This window comes from Lutra lutra, chromosome 3 (genome assembly GCF_902655055.1).
Source record: "Lutra lutra chromosome 3, mLutLut1.2, whole genome shotgun sequence".
Classification (NCBI taxonomy): domain Eukaryota; kingdom Metazoa; phylum Chordata; class Mammalia; order Carnivora; family Mustelidae; genus Lutra; species Lutra lutra.
In genome coordinates this window covers 108,891,561-108,907,815 of record NC_062280.1, presented here as the reverse complement: position 1 = coordinate 108,907,815, position 16,255 = coordinate 108,891,561, and positions in this window count along the sequence as shown.

Here is a 16,255-nt window from a genome sequence, read left to right as displayed (position 1 = left end):
GTACTTCTTGATTCCCTTCCCCTCTTTTACCTACCCACTAACCTCCTCTCTTCTGGCAACCAATATGTTCTCAGTATCTGTGAGTTTTGTTTTGTTTGTTTTGTTTTTTAGGTTCCACATATAAGTGAAATAATATAGTATATGTAGTAATTTTTTTCCAGTATATGTAATTCTTGTCTGACCTATTTCACTTAGCATAATACCCTCAAGGTCCATCCATGTTGTTGCAAATGGCAAGAGGTCATTAGTTTTTATGGTTGAGTAGTATTTATATATGCCACATCTTGATAGATTGCACTGAATCTATAGATTAAGTTGAGAGGAGTTGATATCTTAATAATATTAGATCTTCCCTTCAATGGGAACAAAATATTTCCCTTTCTTTAAATCTGTGATCTTCCATCAGTGTTTCGTAGTTTCCAGCATGCAGATTCCACATTTTTTTAATATTTATCCATGAACTTTGATTCTTGGTATTTCTATAAATATTATCTTTTTAAATTCCAATTCAAAATAATCATTTCTGATTTATAGGAAATTGAATTTTATATAGTAAACTTGTATCTAGTGACCTTGCCAAACATGTTTATTAGTCCTTAGAGTATTTGTACAAATTTTTCTAGAAAGATAATCATGTCATATTGTTATTTTTATCTATTCGTTTATTTTAAGTAATCTTTATAGCCAATGTGGGTCTTGAACTCATGACCTTGAGATGAAGAGCTGCATGCTTTATTGCCTGAGCCAGCCAGGTACCCAATCACCTTATACTGCAATAAGCTTCCAAGTAAACTTTGATAGTTTTAACTTTAAATTGTTATTTCACATTTCTATTTTATCTGAAGTAATAGTATTAGTAGCAGTAATATTAATAATAATAGTTAAAGCATAAAACACTTAGTACATACCACACATTATTCTAGACACTCTTCATATATTACTTTTTATGTAATTTTTTCCATTCTAAGTTCCTTCCAGTTTTTATTGTGATGTATATTCAAGTATTAGGCTGGAAGAGGACAATATATGTGTAGGCACTTGCAAGTGAGAAATTATCTGCTTTTGCCTAACTAAGATTCTGAGTAAAGTCTGTTTATTAAATCTCCATAACCCTTCAATTCAAAAATATGTTTCCTAATATTAACTCATTTTTATTAATATCTGTTTATTTTTTTTATTCAATAGCCATTTTTCATGCCTACTATTTTCAAGGCTTATTAAAGTTGATATTATTTTCAGTTTTCAAACACAGGTGGTTATCAGCTATAAGAATGGGCATTCTTAACATTTTACTGTAGCCTGGTTTGACCAAAGGACTTACTTTTTTAATTTAAATGTTCTGAAACTTTAGTAATTTTAAAACCTCTGTTCTTTATGAAGAACTAAGATAAAATGTACCTATGCTTCCTTAAATGGAAAAAAAATACATTTCAAGAACACTTATTGATTGTTTTGTATGCATGTGCTGCTGAACCTACAAATGGTGTGTGGGAAATGCCTTTTAAAACAATGGTGTTAAAAATGCTAATTAAAAGTAAATTCGGACCCAAGAAGCTCTTTTTCCAAAATATCCTTGAAAAGTTATGACTGAAGAATCACACTTCTGCATTTTTTCATTAATATGTAAACTGCCTTCCTAAATAGATTTCCAAGTTTAAAGGAAACGTGACATTTCCTCTTGCAGTTACTAATGCCATACTCATTAAAAACAGGGACTCCATAAATGTTGAAGATATGATTGTCAGGGGAAGACACAAAAGTCACCAGCAACTATTTCTAACTGGTATGAATCTCATTCCACTAACAGATATACAATGATACAGTTTTCTTTACTTTTCTGTTTAATTCAACTTTATTTCTCTTCTCTGCTTCTATTTGTTCTGGAGATATAAGCACTCTTAGAACCAGAATATACCTGTATCTTAGAATTCATTCTGAGTTCAGTAAGTCAGCTTCTTTTTTCCTGGGGTGAAGAGAGTGTTTTGTGCTTTGTTGAAAGGAGAACATCAATTCAAGGATAAGAAGTGGATGGTAATGGACCTCTAACCTGGGTAATAGGAGGTCTGCTAACACTGGTTAGTTATCACTTATCATCATTAGTTATCATCAGGGGGGATCTTTCCAAGCTTGGCAGAATCAGTTCCACTTGTCTGTATTTCTCTGACTTGTTTTCCTTTGTTCTAGGTAATTTCTGAATGGGGTTCATGTCTTTTTAACTAGTGCTTTTAGAAATTTTTTCTTTGTAAGTCCCTTCCGCACCCCCAACGTGGTGTGATTTAAGTATTCACAAAAATGAAATTGTCTTTTTCTTCCAGGGCTGGTCATAGCTAAGGTATGACTACAAAGACAAGATGGGCTTCTTGAATTCATCATCCGTATCTTCCTCTGCAATTTCAGGAAGGAAGCCCACCCACTGACTTTTTATCCAAATTAGAAGTTTTTATTTCCCCTTCTTAAGTCTTTAGATTTTTAGAAACCTCTTTTGCTGGGCCCCTTTCCTGTATTTTTACTCTGGATTTTGCTTGTTTGGTTTGGTCTGGTTTGGTTTTCTCTGATACTGCAATTTGCCTTTTTAATATGGTTGTCTAAAAAAAATCTACAAGAGGAGTAAAAACTTCCTGATGCTGCTTTTTCTTCCCTTCCCTTTCTAGATATCACTAGGGAGTGGTTTCACCTTTGTTCTATCCCTGAGAGTTGCTTTTGGCTTTCCTCTTTGGAGACCACCTTGTGTGATTTCTTGATGATCAAAGCAGGGGAATTCTCATCACCCTTGGTATCCTCCAGAAGTTTTTCCCTATAGGTACTTTTGTGCCCCTTGTTTTGACTCAGAACCCCTTTCCTCTGGGGCTCACCCAGGTGCCATTATTGACTGAGTCCCAGTCTGCCCTGGGGGCCATTATGTGGCCAGGCTTCTAGTGTGGAAGAGTGAACTAGTGGTCGTCCAATGGAGATCTGTAATGGTCCAGATATTTGATGAGGACAGGCAGATGATAAAGCTGTCTGAACATAGCAGTCATCAGAAGATTCCTTGTCTGAGGAATAAGAATAAGAATAAGCTGGTGAAATTCTGAGGCACCTTTTTCTCTCATCTCTCCTCTGACAATTGTGAGATACTTTGTGAGGTTTCTCTAGCTCTGAGTTTTCTTAATTTTGTTTTTTCCCTTGTCTGTGGTCAAGGATGTGGTTCGGCTTCTGGAGGCTTTCTGATTTTCTTGGTAGTCCTTCTCCATTTTCTCCTCCTTCTAAAGCTCCTCCTTGGGCACTCTCAATAATCTCTCTTTTTGAAGTCCTTTTTATCAGTATCAACATTCTGTTTTTCAGAAACCAGCTTTTTCCACTGGTCCACTTAATCCGTGGCAAAGGTTCCAATATGCTCACATTTTCACAAGCTATTTACTATTCTCATGACTGCTCTCCACAACAAGGGCTACTGTAAGAGGCAAGATGGAGAGGTTCATTAAATATTCCCATTGCTTCTTAGGGTTCAAGTTCACAGCCAGGGTGTAGGTTCCACAATTTAGAGCACCAACACTATCTGCAACACTGCGACTGTTCCAGCAGTGCCTCCTCAATGGAAGTGGGCTCCTGCAGTCCTGTGTTGCAGCTCTGCTCTCCATGCATTCTTGGTGGAGACTGAGGTGTTACTGGCCTCATGTGGGCTTCACACCTGGACCTGGTTGTACATGTCACTGGGAACCACTCTTTTTGGGCCTGCTGGCTACTTGTGGACCTTTGTGCAGCCACACTTCTCCGTGGAACAACTTTCCAGTGTGTCATCCAAGAGTGAAGGAAACCCCAGCACTAGACTCTGGACATACAAATCCTAACCACATATTTTCTCCACCTCTACAAAGTGCTGTGAGTCATGCCCTAATTAACACCTGGTAGTGGTCCATGGGCTGGCTGGCCCACTCTCAGTCCATGGAGTCAGCAGGATCAATCAATCAGTCATGAATACCCTACTTTGAAACTATGTACCAATGGGTATTTTAATTTTAGCCTCAATGAAACCCAAGGAAATGTGTTATATCTGTTTTACTGATGAGGCAACTGAGGCTCAGGGAGATAAAATTAACTTTCACACAATCACATAACAGATAGAAGCAAAACTAGAATTTGAATCTAAGCAGTGTAGGTCCTGTGTCAGCACCCAGAGAGAGAAAGGATGTGTTTAAAGTTAAACAGCTTAGCCCTCGAAGTCAATAATAACCCATGTGTCTTGGTTTCCCCAAAGCAGAGTCTGATACATAAGCACCAAATAAATTTGTGTGAAAGAATGAAAGAATAAGTCAATGGTCATTTGCTCTAATGAAACTGCCCATCAGCTGTGGGATTTAAGTCAGGCCAGCCCAGGCACCTAACCTTAACCTGAAAGATTAATCTTTATTCTTATTATTCTTATAACTAAAAGAACAACTAACTAATCTTCAAACACCATCATTGGTTGCAACGCCAATGACTGGATCAGAAAAGATCAGATTAGATCCCAGCCAGAGCTTCAGCAGCAGTGGCAGGCACCTGGCCTGACATCTCATCCAAAATGAAAAATCCCATGGTTGTTCTTCCTTCATCTTTTCCTTTTTATATGGACTTTAATTTTTAGGGCAGTTATAGCACAAAAGCAGCAAAATTGAGCAGAACTGCAGAGTTCACATATGCCCTACCACCCCATACATGCAAAGCCTCCCTCATTGCCAGAGCAGTGCACTTGTTATAATTGATGAACCTACTTTGGAACATCATTATCACTGAAATTCCACAGTTAACATTAGGGTTTACTCCTGCTGTTATACATTCTATGGGTTTTGGCAAGTATATAATGGTATGTATCCACATTATAGCATCATATAGAATAATCGTAGCACCTAAAAATCCTCTGGGTTTTGTCTATCCATTCACTTTCAGGTAACACTATAACACTTCGTGGCAATGCAAGTACTTTATAATAATAAAATATTCCAATTCCTCTCTCCCATCCCTTGCATCACCACTGTCATTCATTTCATTTATACTTACATAAGTAAATATATATACATATATATGTTTATATAAGTCATATAAACAAACATTAACATACATAGAAGGATACAAATGTTTTAAACAAATTGTTTTCTGTTAGATCAATTAAGAAAAAGAAAAGCATGGGCACCTGGGTGCCTCAGTCAATTAAGCATCTGCCTTTGGCTCAGGTCATGGTCTCAGGGTCCTGGGGATTGAGCCCCAAATCAGGCTCCCTGCTTAGTGAGGAGTCTTCTTCTCCCACTTCCACTCTCTCTGCTTGTGGTCTCTCTCTCAGTCAACAAATAAATACAATCTAAAAAAAAAAAAGAAAAACACATTTTTTCTCTAATATTCTTCCTTTCTTTTCATAGTTCTGAATTTTTGACTTAGGTTAATTTCCTTCTCACTGAAGAATTTCTTTTTAACATTTTATGCAAGGTGGATCTATGTGCAACAAATTCTTTCAATATTTGTTTGTTTGAGAAATTCTTATATTTCTCATTTACTTTTTCTGAGCAAACTATACACCCAAAGTAGGGCTTGAACTCATAACCCTGAGATTAAAAGTTGCATGCTCTATAAACTCAGCTGGCCAGGTGTCCCCTCACTCACTTTTGAAGGATAATTTTGCAGTGTACAGAATTCTAGGTTGGTGAATTTTTCTTTCAACAATTTATCTCCAGTCTCTTCTTGCTTGTATGGCTTCTGAGGAGAAGTCAGACATAATTCTTATCTATACCTCTATATAGGTAAAGTTTTTTACTAACGGCTTCTTTCAGATTTTTTTTTCTTTTATCTTCATTGTTCTGCAATTTGAATATGATACACCTAAATGTAGTATTCTTTTGTTTGTTTGTCTTGGTTTCAATTTTTTGAGGAAGGGACTTGTCTTGTTTGATGGTCACTGAGCTTTCTGGTTCTCTGGTTTGGTTTTTGATATTGAATTGAGGGAAATTCTCTGTAAATATTGTTTCGAATATTTCTATTCCGCCTCCTCCTCCTCCTTTCTCTGTCCCCTTTCTCATCCTTCCCCTCCTCTTCCTCCTTCTTCTCCTTGTTCTTCTGGTTTTCCTATTACATGCATCTTAGAGAGTTGTCCCTCATTTCTGGGATTTTCTCTGTGTGTGTGTGTGTGTGTGTGTTTTCCTTTTCTTTTCTTTCTTAGTGTTTTTCCTTTGCTTTTCAGCTCTGGAGGTTTTTGTATATATTCTCAAGTTCAGCAATTCTTTGCTCAGCCATGTCCAGTGCACTAATGAGCTCATCTAAGCATTCTTTACTTCTACCACAGAGGTGTTTTTTTTTTTTTATATCTAGCACTTTTTTTTTGTCCTTTCTTAGAATTTCAGTCTTTCCGCTTTCACTATCCATATTTGTAAATGTTACCTACTCTTTATGTTAGAGCTCTTAGTCTTTTTAAAGTTCCTTGTCTGATAATACCAAAATCCTTATATCCGAATCTGGTTCTGACATTTGCCCTGTCTTGTCAAACTGTGTATTTTTCTTTTTAGTATGCCTTGTAATATCTTGTTGAAGGCTCCACATAATGGCATGGGTCAAAGTAATTCTGGTAAATAGGTGTTTTTGGTTATGCAGTAAGGTGTGTGGAGAGGGGGCATGTTCTGTAATCCTATGATTAGCCCAGTCTCTTAATGAGCCTCTGCCTCTCCGCTGTGAAACTTGTAAGTGACTCTCAGTTTTATCCTCCCTCCTTTGATGGAACAGGATGACTGGATGGAGCTGGAGAAGGTTTCTTCTCTATGTGGAAAGCTAGAATGTGCCGGAGTTGGGTATTTCCCTTCCCCTAGTTAGTTTGGGTTCTGACAAAACCCCAATAAGTTGGGAACTGGTAAATTAGTTTCCCTTAAACTGATACCCTGTTAAAAAGGACAGAATACTCCAGCATCTTTCAAAATGGCCACTTTTCCCTTTTCCATGCCAGAAGCATGAGATAATTTTTCTTTGATCTTCAACGTGAGAACCCTATAAAGCTCTAGGAGGTAAACTCCACTCTGGAACTTTTAACTCCCAGATTAATCCACATTAATCCTCCAGCAAATCACAGTTTAGATTTTTCCGCCCCAGTATTACCTCAGGGATGAGATCCTACCTCGGTATCTATGTTGTGAACCAATGTTCTCAAGAGGTTCAGCTGTGTTTTTTTCATTTGAAAACTATTGTTATTTAGGTCAGCTTATCTCATGTGTGTGTGTAACCATGACAAAGACAATAGAACACTGCTTTGCTGACTCAGGAAGAAATCAAAACGTTCCTTCCTGGGAACTGGTCACATGTTAGCAGTGAGTTTGAAAGGTTCATGGTATGCTCCATGCAAAACTTAGAATGACTAGGATGTGTGTGTGTGTGTGTGTGTGTGTGTGTGTTGGGAAAAAAAGAAGGGAGAAAGAGAACACTGAGGTATTAAGCCTAAAAAGCCAGGCTAGAACAAGAGTGTAATGGGATTTGGAGCTGTAAAACAATGGGGAGCTGTCAGTTTGTCTACCTACTTACTACCTCACATGTTAAGCAGATACTGAATACAAATCCTTGTTTTCCAGCTTCCAAACCAAGATTCTTTCTACTGTTTGGTGTGCCTCAAAATTTAACTTTTATCCCATCTTTACTGGCAACAGAGTCTTCTATAAAATCTGCCAAGTTTTATAAGTAAGTAATATTTTCAGGTTCAATCAGTATGTTGGGTTGTATCCATCCACATGAGAATCCAACTTATCCAGTGTTCTGGGATTTAGAAGATTCAGAGATACCAAACAGATGCAATGAAAGCTTGCATCCAATCCAAATAGGATTGGATCATGTTTGTAGTAATTATTAGAGATGATGCGTCAAGTATATTTGATAGAGGAAGTTGGAATGAAATCCTGGAATAAAGTAAGAGAACTATGACCAGGATTTAAATCCCAGTTCCACAAATTACCAATTATTTCTAAACAATAACAACAAAACAAACTAAACCACAAAAATATAAAACTGTTCTGCTCCTCTGGGCCTATTTAAAGTGAATAAAAAAATAATATTTACCTTTACTTTATGAGCACATGCAACTATTATAACTACAACATATGTCAGCAAACAGATTTGTTTCTTATAATTTTAAATCTGAATAAATAAAAATAACATTTTTTTTTACCTGATTATAGATTTTGAGTGCAAAAATAATTCCCAACAATTTAATTTTCCAACAATATATTTCATCAACATAATGCAAGTGTTTTCAAGGATGGGGAGATGCTGCTTGCTAGGTGTGTGGCACAGTTCTGGGCAACTACAAAATGCTCAGCAAATTTTTTTGGTTTAAATACATTAAGCACAATTTAAAGATATAGAGACCAGGATGGTAGACTTTGATAATTCAGTTAGTGAGAGAAAATGGAGTTATTTATTACCCATATGTGGACCAATACTGCAAGGTAGAAAAAAAAAAAGTCCTAGTAAAGCTAATCTAACAAGCCAAAGCATATTTATTAGAAGTCTTTGGTGTCATTCCTCCAAAAAGCTCCAAGTTCTGTGCATGGAATTTTTAAGGCATGGAATATTCAAAAATAGCACTGACAGAGTTAGGAAAAGAAAGTTGGGAGAGTAAAATCAGTGATGTTTAAGAAAAGTTGAGAAGAGCAGGCCACAGCAACTTTTTTAAAATTAACTTTATACTGTGAATTTTAACACATACAGTAAATTGTATGAACATATGTACAACCTAGCAAAGTACTCTGAAGTTAACAGATACTTTATATAACCACCTCCATCGAGGGAAAAGGCATTGTCAGCACTCCCAGAAGCTTCTGAACACCCCTTCTGGATGACAACCTCTCCTCTTCTGCAGGTAACCATATCCTGCCTCAAAAGGAAATAACATATTTGTCTTGTTTTACCACCTTATGTATCCACAAATGAAACGATTTAGTTTTGTGTGTTCTTGGGTTTTATATACATGGAGTCATGCTACATGTATATTTATATTGTTTAGTCAATATTAACATTTTAAAATATCACTATGGATTCATGACGTATTTCTCTTTGAATATATATATTTATTTATTTATAAAATATAATATTTATATTAGCTCTTTGCACTGACAAGTCCTATAAAAAATGACCAAGTCAGTAACAAAGAGCATCTCTTACACCCAGATAATTTAATATTATACCTAAAGGAACTGAGAGCTCTCAGATAAATGGCCAATTCCAGGTCTGGAGCAAGAAATGTATTATATTTGTATCTTAGGGGTAAATACCCAGTAGTGCGATTGCAGATGATCCTGAAATGACTTATCACTCAAAATGACGATGCTGCCAAACACACTGGGAAGAGAAACATGTGCAGAGCAAGAAGATGAGGAGAAAGGAATGGATGAATTTAAATGAATTGAGCAGTAGATAAGTGACGGATGGATGGATGGATGAAGATTGGATGGATAAATGGATAAATGACTGATTTTACTCTCCCAACTTTATACACTCACTTAAATCTCACTGTAGTCCTTCTGTGAGCTTGCGCACATCTTTTCCTATGCAGAATTTAAGATACAGCTGAGATTTTAAGTACTCCATGGAGCTTTTCCTGATTCCATGATGATTTAGTTGATGACAGCTATCAATTATAGTCACATAATAGCAATAGATGTTTAAAAGAAAAAAAAAAGTCCTAAGAATCATAAAGTTACAACACAAAATATGTCCAACCCCCCCCAAAAAAACATGTCTCTAATATTTCATAATGGTTATTTGAAGAATCTTTGGTCCTTTGTTGTATGCTTCACCTAACAAAATTAATTCTTTATGTCCAATAATGCAACTTCCCTGGTTGAATCCTTTCAATGGCTCTGCATCACCCACAGGATATAATTTCAAGTTCCCTCCATAGTTCTGATTCTCTGGTTCCTTTCTACGTCTCCTTTCCTTTCTTTCTCCTTGCCTTATATATTTATTTATTTACTTTTTTTTTTTCAGCATAACAGTATTCATTGTTTTTGCACCACACCCAGGGCTCCATGCAATCCGTGCCCTGTCTAATACCCACCACCTGGTTCCCCCAACCTCCCACCCCCCTTATATTTTTTTGGCTAGCAATTCATAGCCACATTATCTGTAAAATTTTCATTATCAATGACTTTACTAGGAATCATATCCACTACCTTCTAGCCCTGACCTTTGCCCCAAAGAGGGAACTCCTACCATCCCCTTAATGTACAAGACCAGCTCCTAAAGGACATTTTGCTGGATATTTCTGATTCTTGCCACTTGACATTACACATAGTGCTTTTTCTCCAGGGCTTAGAAAATGGCCTAAAGTGTACAGAAAAGTATTTATTTACTATGTTTTGTATTTAATGGTACATAGTTTTATTCTTTTTAAAATCTGCAGAACAGGGAGACTTTTATTATTTGAATTTGAATTATTTGAATCAGGTCTGATGGACTGTCAGAGTATTTATGCACACATATACACAATTATGCATACATTCCATAGATCCAACTGTTTAAAACATAATAGGATTTTTAAAAACTAGTATATCTAGGAATACCCAGGATCTCAGATTAAATTAGCAAAGTTGTATTTATAAGAACAGAACTACAAACAAGCATTTGAATCAGGATTGAGTTAAGATTTGCCTACAGTTTTTACACCTGAGCCAAGGGTGAGTCTTTAGCCAGAAGAGGCACATGTATAAACAATCAGACAATCACAAGAAAAACTTCAAATAAAATAATCACTTTGTGTAACACAAGGTGAAGTAATCGGCTTGAAAATTTGTCCTGAAACAGAGTTAATCAATCACATTTTGGGGCATTCTTTAGCCCTAGGTTGTAATGCTTTTCCCTCAATCCCTAATTTCATACCTTTTTAATCCCAGTGAGAAATCTCAGTTGAAATAGTTATTTTCTCTTTTCTGGTAGAATTTATTATGATTGTTTTTATTGAAATTTGTTTTACCTCCTGAAGTGTTAAGATATTGGTTATGTGTATCAATCAAATTTTTATTGCATTATCTTGTAACCTTTTAAAATAATTGATCAGACAATAAAAATAAAAATGGACATTAATTATGTTAAGGAAAGTTCTACTTCTTTTTGAATTTGACACATGTTTTTTCCCCAAATGCTTTGAAATTGCTAAGAACAATTTGATGATGCTCATAATAAATTTAGGGAACTTTGTTGAGTAGATATAAAATGACAAACTTAACTGCATTTATATTAAAGCATTTCCTGCTCATCAGAGTGAGATGAGAAAATTAATATGTAAACTATTAAGTTATACCCAGATGCATTGTGTTCTGCAGCCAAAATAGATATTTGGTGATGTTATCTCTAACAGTTTATTGCAATTTCAAAGGGAAAATGCTTTAGAAAAATTACATGACTATATCCAAAAGATGTTCATTAAAATATTATATATTTTAAAAGATATAATTCATGAATTTTGTTACTTGTTTTCTATGTGTTTTTTTTTTTACATCTTTTTACACATTTTTATATGTTATTGGGTCTTCTTGGCTGTTTTGTTTCCAGACTTACACTTTTTTTATGGAAGAGTATATAAACAGGTTCATCAGGAAAGTTTTGATTCATATCATTATTTCTCTTTAATTCTTAGCTACCTTAAAAGTAAAATTAAATTTTAGAACTAAATTGTATGCTTTCTTGAAAAATTAAAAAGGAAAGCTACTTTCTTAGTATGTTGAAATCAGATAGATGGGAGTACAACATAATTTAAAAAGTTCTAAAAAGTTCCATTTATAAAATTAAAATATATTAACACCTATTTTAGAGTAACATCATTACAAAATTAGTGGACTATTTTCTTTTTTTAAGAAAAAGCCACATTTATTTACTTATTTTAAATATTTTATTTATTTAATTGACAGAGAGAGTAAGTGAGCATGAACACAAGCAGGCAGAGTAGCAGGCAGAAGCAGGCTTCCAGCTGAGCAGAGATCCTGACATGGGGTTAGATCCCAGAACCTTGGGATCATTACCTGAACTAAAGGCAGACGCATAACCAACTGAGCCACCCAAGCGCCCCTAGTGGACTATTCTATCCTTCACCAGGTTATGAAGTAATACTTCTGGTTAAATTGTAAAACACAGTGGCTTTGTGATCCCATTCTTCTTGACTGCTGGAAATCAGTTTTCCACTAGGTTCTATAACACCAGATATTTCTGGGTACGCTGAGGGGATAACCAAAAATAAAATCTAGTTATTCTTCACACCTTGACAATTCATCTGGCTCAAGATTGATCTCTTTCCTCTTGGCATTCCCTAGTTAGCTTTGTTGTGACCATTTCTGAGTTCTATACTGAATTTTTCCTAGGTATTCTCCCCCCTATAATATTTCCAATATTACATGGATATCGTTTGTCTCTTTCCCAAAAATATCATTTGAGATCATGGTAGACCTTTGATATGACTCAGTGATAATAAATGTAAAATCTACTGGGTAGGTTGGTAGTTAGCGTTGGTACGTCTCAGTAGTTATGGGCTCAGGCATGACACCATCCAAGTACTTAGTTTTATGGAGATCTCCTTTCAACTTTCAGTATTAAGGTTTATGGAGTATCTATTTTGGGCCAGGCACTGTCATGGATCCTGGATACATGTGGAAGAAAACAGATAAAAATCCCGGGACTCATGGAGCCTACTGACTCGTGGGAAAAGAGATAAAAATGGCAGAAATAATAAATAAATAGATAAGTATAATGTGATAGATATTATTAAAAAGTAGATGTGTTCAGTTAGTTTGGAAGTTTCTGGATAGGGTAATTTTATATGGGATGCTCAAGGATAGATTCATTTAAAAATGAAATTTGAGTGTAGATTGGAAGGACTAAGAAAATTAATTCTGTAGCTAAATTAGGACAAATGTTCCATGCAGAGGAAACAGGCAGTGCAAAGACTTTGAGTTGAAATCATGTTAGATTTTTTTTTACACTTTTTAATATTTTTTTTTAAAGATTTTTTATTTATTTATTTGACAGAGAGAGATCACAAGCAGGCAGAGAGGCAGGCAGAGAGAGAGGAGGAAGCAGGGTCTCCGCCGAGCAGAGAGCCCGATGCGGGGCTCGATCCCAGGACCCTGAGATCATGACCCGAGCCGAAGGCAGCGGCTTAACCCGCTGAGCCACCCAGGCTCCCCGACACTTTTTAATATTTTTTTAAAGTAACCTCTCTACCCACCATGGGGCTTGAACTCATGATCCAACGATCAAGAATGACATGTTTTACTGAATGAGCCGTCCGGACACCATTTTTATTTTTTACATTTAAAGCACTGTTTTTATTGCGGCAAAATATATATAACACACAATTTTAAATTTAAATCAGTTTAAGTGTGCAATTCAGTGGGTTTTTATTATATTTTATTGAAGTATAATTAACATGCACTGTTATATTATTCTCAGGTATACAATATAATGATTCAATAATTCTATAAATTTTTCAGGCTCATCCAGATAAATGTACTCTTAATCCCCTTTACCTATTTTAACTCTTCTCCCTGCCCATCCCCCCTCTGACAACTGCTCGTTTGTGCTCTGTATTTAAGAGTCTGTTTTGGTTTATTTTGGTTTTGGTTTGTCTCCTTTTTTCCTTGTTCATTTGTGTGTGTGTGCTTTTCTTTTCTTAAATTCCACATATGAGTGAAATCATAAGGTATTTGTCTTTCTCTAATGGACTTACTTCACTTTGCATTATACCTTCTAAGTCCATTCATGTTATTGCAAATGGCAAGATATAATCCTTTTTTTATGGCTGAGTAATATCCCATTCTTTTTCCATTCATTTATGGATGAATACTTCGATTGCTTCAATATCTTGACTCCTGTGAATAACACTGCAATAAATATAGGGGTGAACAGATCTTTCCAGAACTACCGCTCAGAAAAAAATATGACTACTCATTGACAATATACCAGTTCACTCAAGAGTTCTGATGGAGGTGTACAACGAGATTGATGTTGTTTTCATGCTTGCTAATGCAACATAATTTCCAAAGCCCATTAATAAAGGAGTAATTTTGATTTCCATATCTTGCTTTTTTTTTTAAAAAAAATGCATTTTGTAAGGCTATAGCTATCATAGTGAAATTTCATAAAATTGGTAGTAACCACCCCATTTCATTTCTGATGTTAATTGCTTGAGTCATCTGTTCTGTGTCAGTCTAGTTACAGGTTTGTCAATTTTGTTATTTTCAATGAACCAACTTGATTTCATAGATTTTATATTTCATTTATCTCTATTCTAGTTTTTATTATTCCCTTCCTTCACTAGCCTTGGCTTTTACTTCTTTTTCTAGTTCCTCAAGGTGTAAATTCAGGTTGTTGATTTGAGTTAGGTCTTTTTTCCTTTGTATTTTATTTAATGTAAACATTTATAGCTATAAATTTCATTTCAGCACTATAAATGAAGCACTGTCTTCATCTTCATTGCATCCCATGTTTTTTTTTTTTTTAATATTTTATTTATTTATTTGACAGAGAGAAATCACAAGTAGGCAGAGAGGCAAGCAGAGAGAGAGGAGGAAGCAGGCTCCCCGCCAAGCAGAGAGCCCGATACGGGGCTCGATCCCAGGACCCTGGGATCATGACCTGAGCTGAAGGCAGAGGCTTTAACCCACTGAGCCACCCAGGCGCCCTGACATCCCATGTTTTGATATGTTGTTTTCATATTCAAGATATTTTAAAATTCCCTTTATTGTTTCTTCTTTGACCCATTGACTAAAAGTGTTTTGTTTATTTCATGTATTTGTGGATTTCCCATTTTTCCTACTGCTATTGACTTCAAGTTTCGTTCTGCTGCGATTGGAATCTTTTGTATGACTTGAATCCTTATAAATGTGTTAAGATTTGTTTGTGTGTGTGGCCTAAAATGTGGTCTATCCTGGATAATATTCCGTACTTACTTGAGAAAAGTATATATTTTCCATTGTTGGGTGAAGTGTAATCTCCCTGTGTCTGTAGGTCTGTAGTCCTATTTTGGCTTTCACAACCCATACCCCTGCTAACCACAAGTCTTGGCCACTTGAGTTATGAGTTAGGTGATGCAGAAACAAATCACTCAGGCAGCCTATGCACATTGTATATATTTTCAAATTCCTCTTGTTCTGTTTTCTGTTGTTCATGGATGGGAACTCAGGACCAGCCAATTCCTACCTCTTCAAGAAATATTTTTAATGCTGGTTCTTCAATATTAAAGTATTTTTAAAAATATTTTGCAAAATAATTTGCAAGAGTTCTTGAATAAAATAAAACTTCAAATTTGGCACTATAACTGTCATATAGAAAATGAATGGATGGAAAATATTGAAAACCATGTATTTTTATGGTGTGTGTATTTAAATGCTTACCTTTAATCTCCAAATGGAGCAAAGTTAAGGCATTCACTTTGATTTAGTTGTGATGAATGGTCTTCAATCTTTCATTTAGAGAGTATTTACTATTGGTCTGACAAAGTATTTGCGTTCCTCAGGTGTTTCATGAGGGAAAACAAGACAATTTAGTGGGATATGTTGCAACCACCTTTAAAAGTGCTTGCCAAATGGCCTAACTTATGGTATAAAAGTTTGGGGGAAACAAACAAACAAACAAACAAAAACAAACCTTAGAAGCCGGTGCTAACCAAAGATATCTGAAAAGTCTCACACATAATATGAATCACAGGAAGGCAAACTGATATGTTTCAACACTGTTTTCTTCTGCTTTACAGTTTGTTTAAATATGTTTACATACCTCTTAATCAGTGATCCTTTTTCAAGTTTTGATTCTTTCTAACTTCTGTAGTGGTTCAGCAGCACCATATCTACTGTATGATTTTATGTCCTTTTTTTGAGTGTTTTGCATAAATGCTTGGTGATTTAAAAAATAAAACCATTATAATGTTAATTATGCAATTATGTATTCACATTTACAATTCTCAGGGTCTACAAGATAATGCTTTTCAGCAAACTTCTTTTATAGGCTTAAGTGTATCTTTTAAGCTTGTAATTTCATGTAATGTAAACAATTTCATTTTAAAGAATTTGGATGTTAGTTTTCAGTGGTCTTACAGAAGTGATTTCCTTTTCTTTAATCATTTAAAATCTTGTTAATATTCATTCCCACACTTAATTTTTTCATAGCCATGGTAATAATACTTGTCATGTATTTAATACTTTGTAGTGTTTTAATATTGTCTATCAACTTCTTTTTTTCCACAGCAGATGTGAGTCAACAAAGATTGTAGCATATGGCATGTATATTA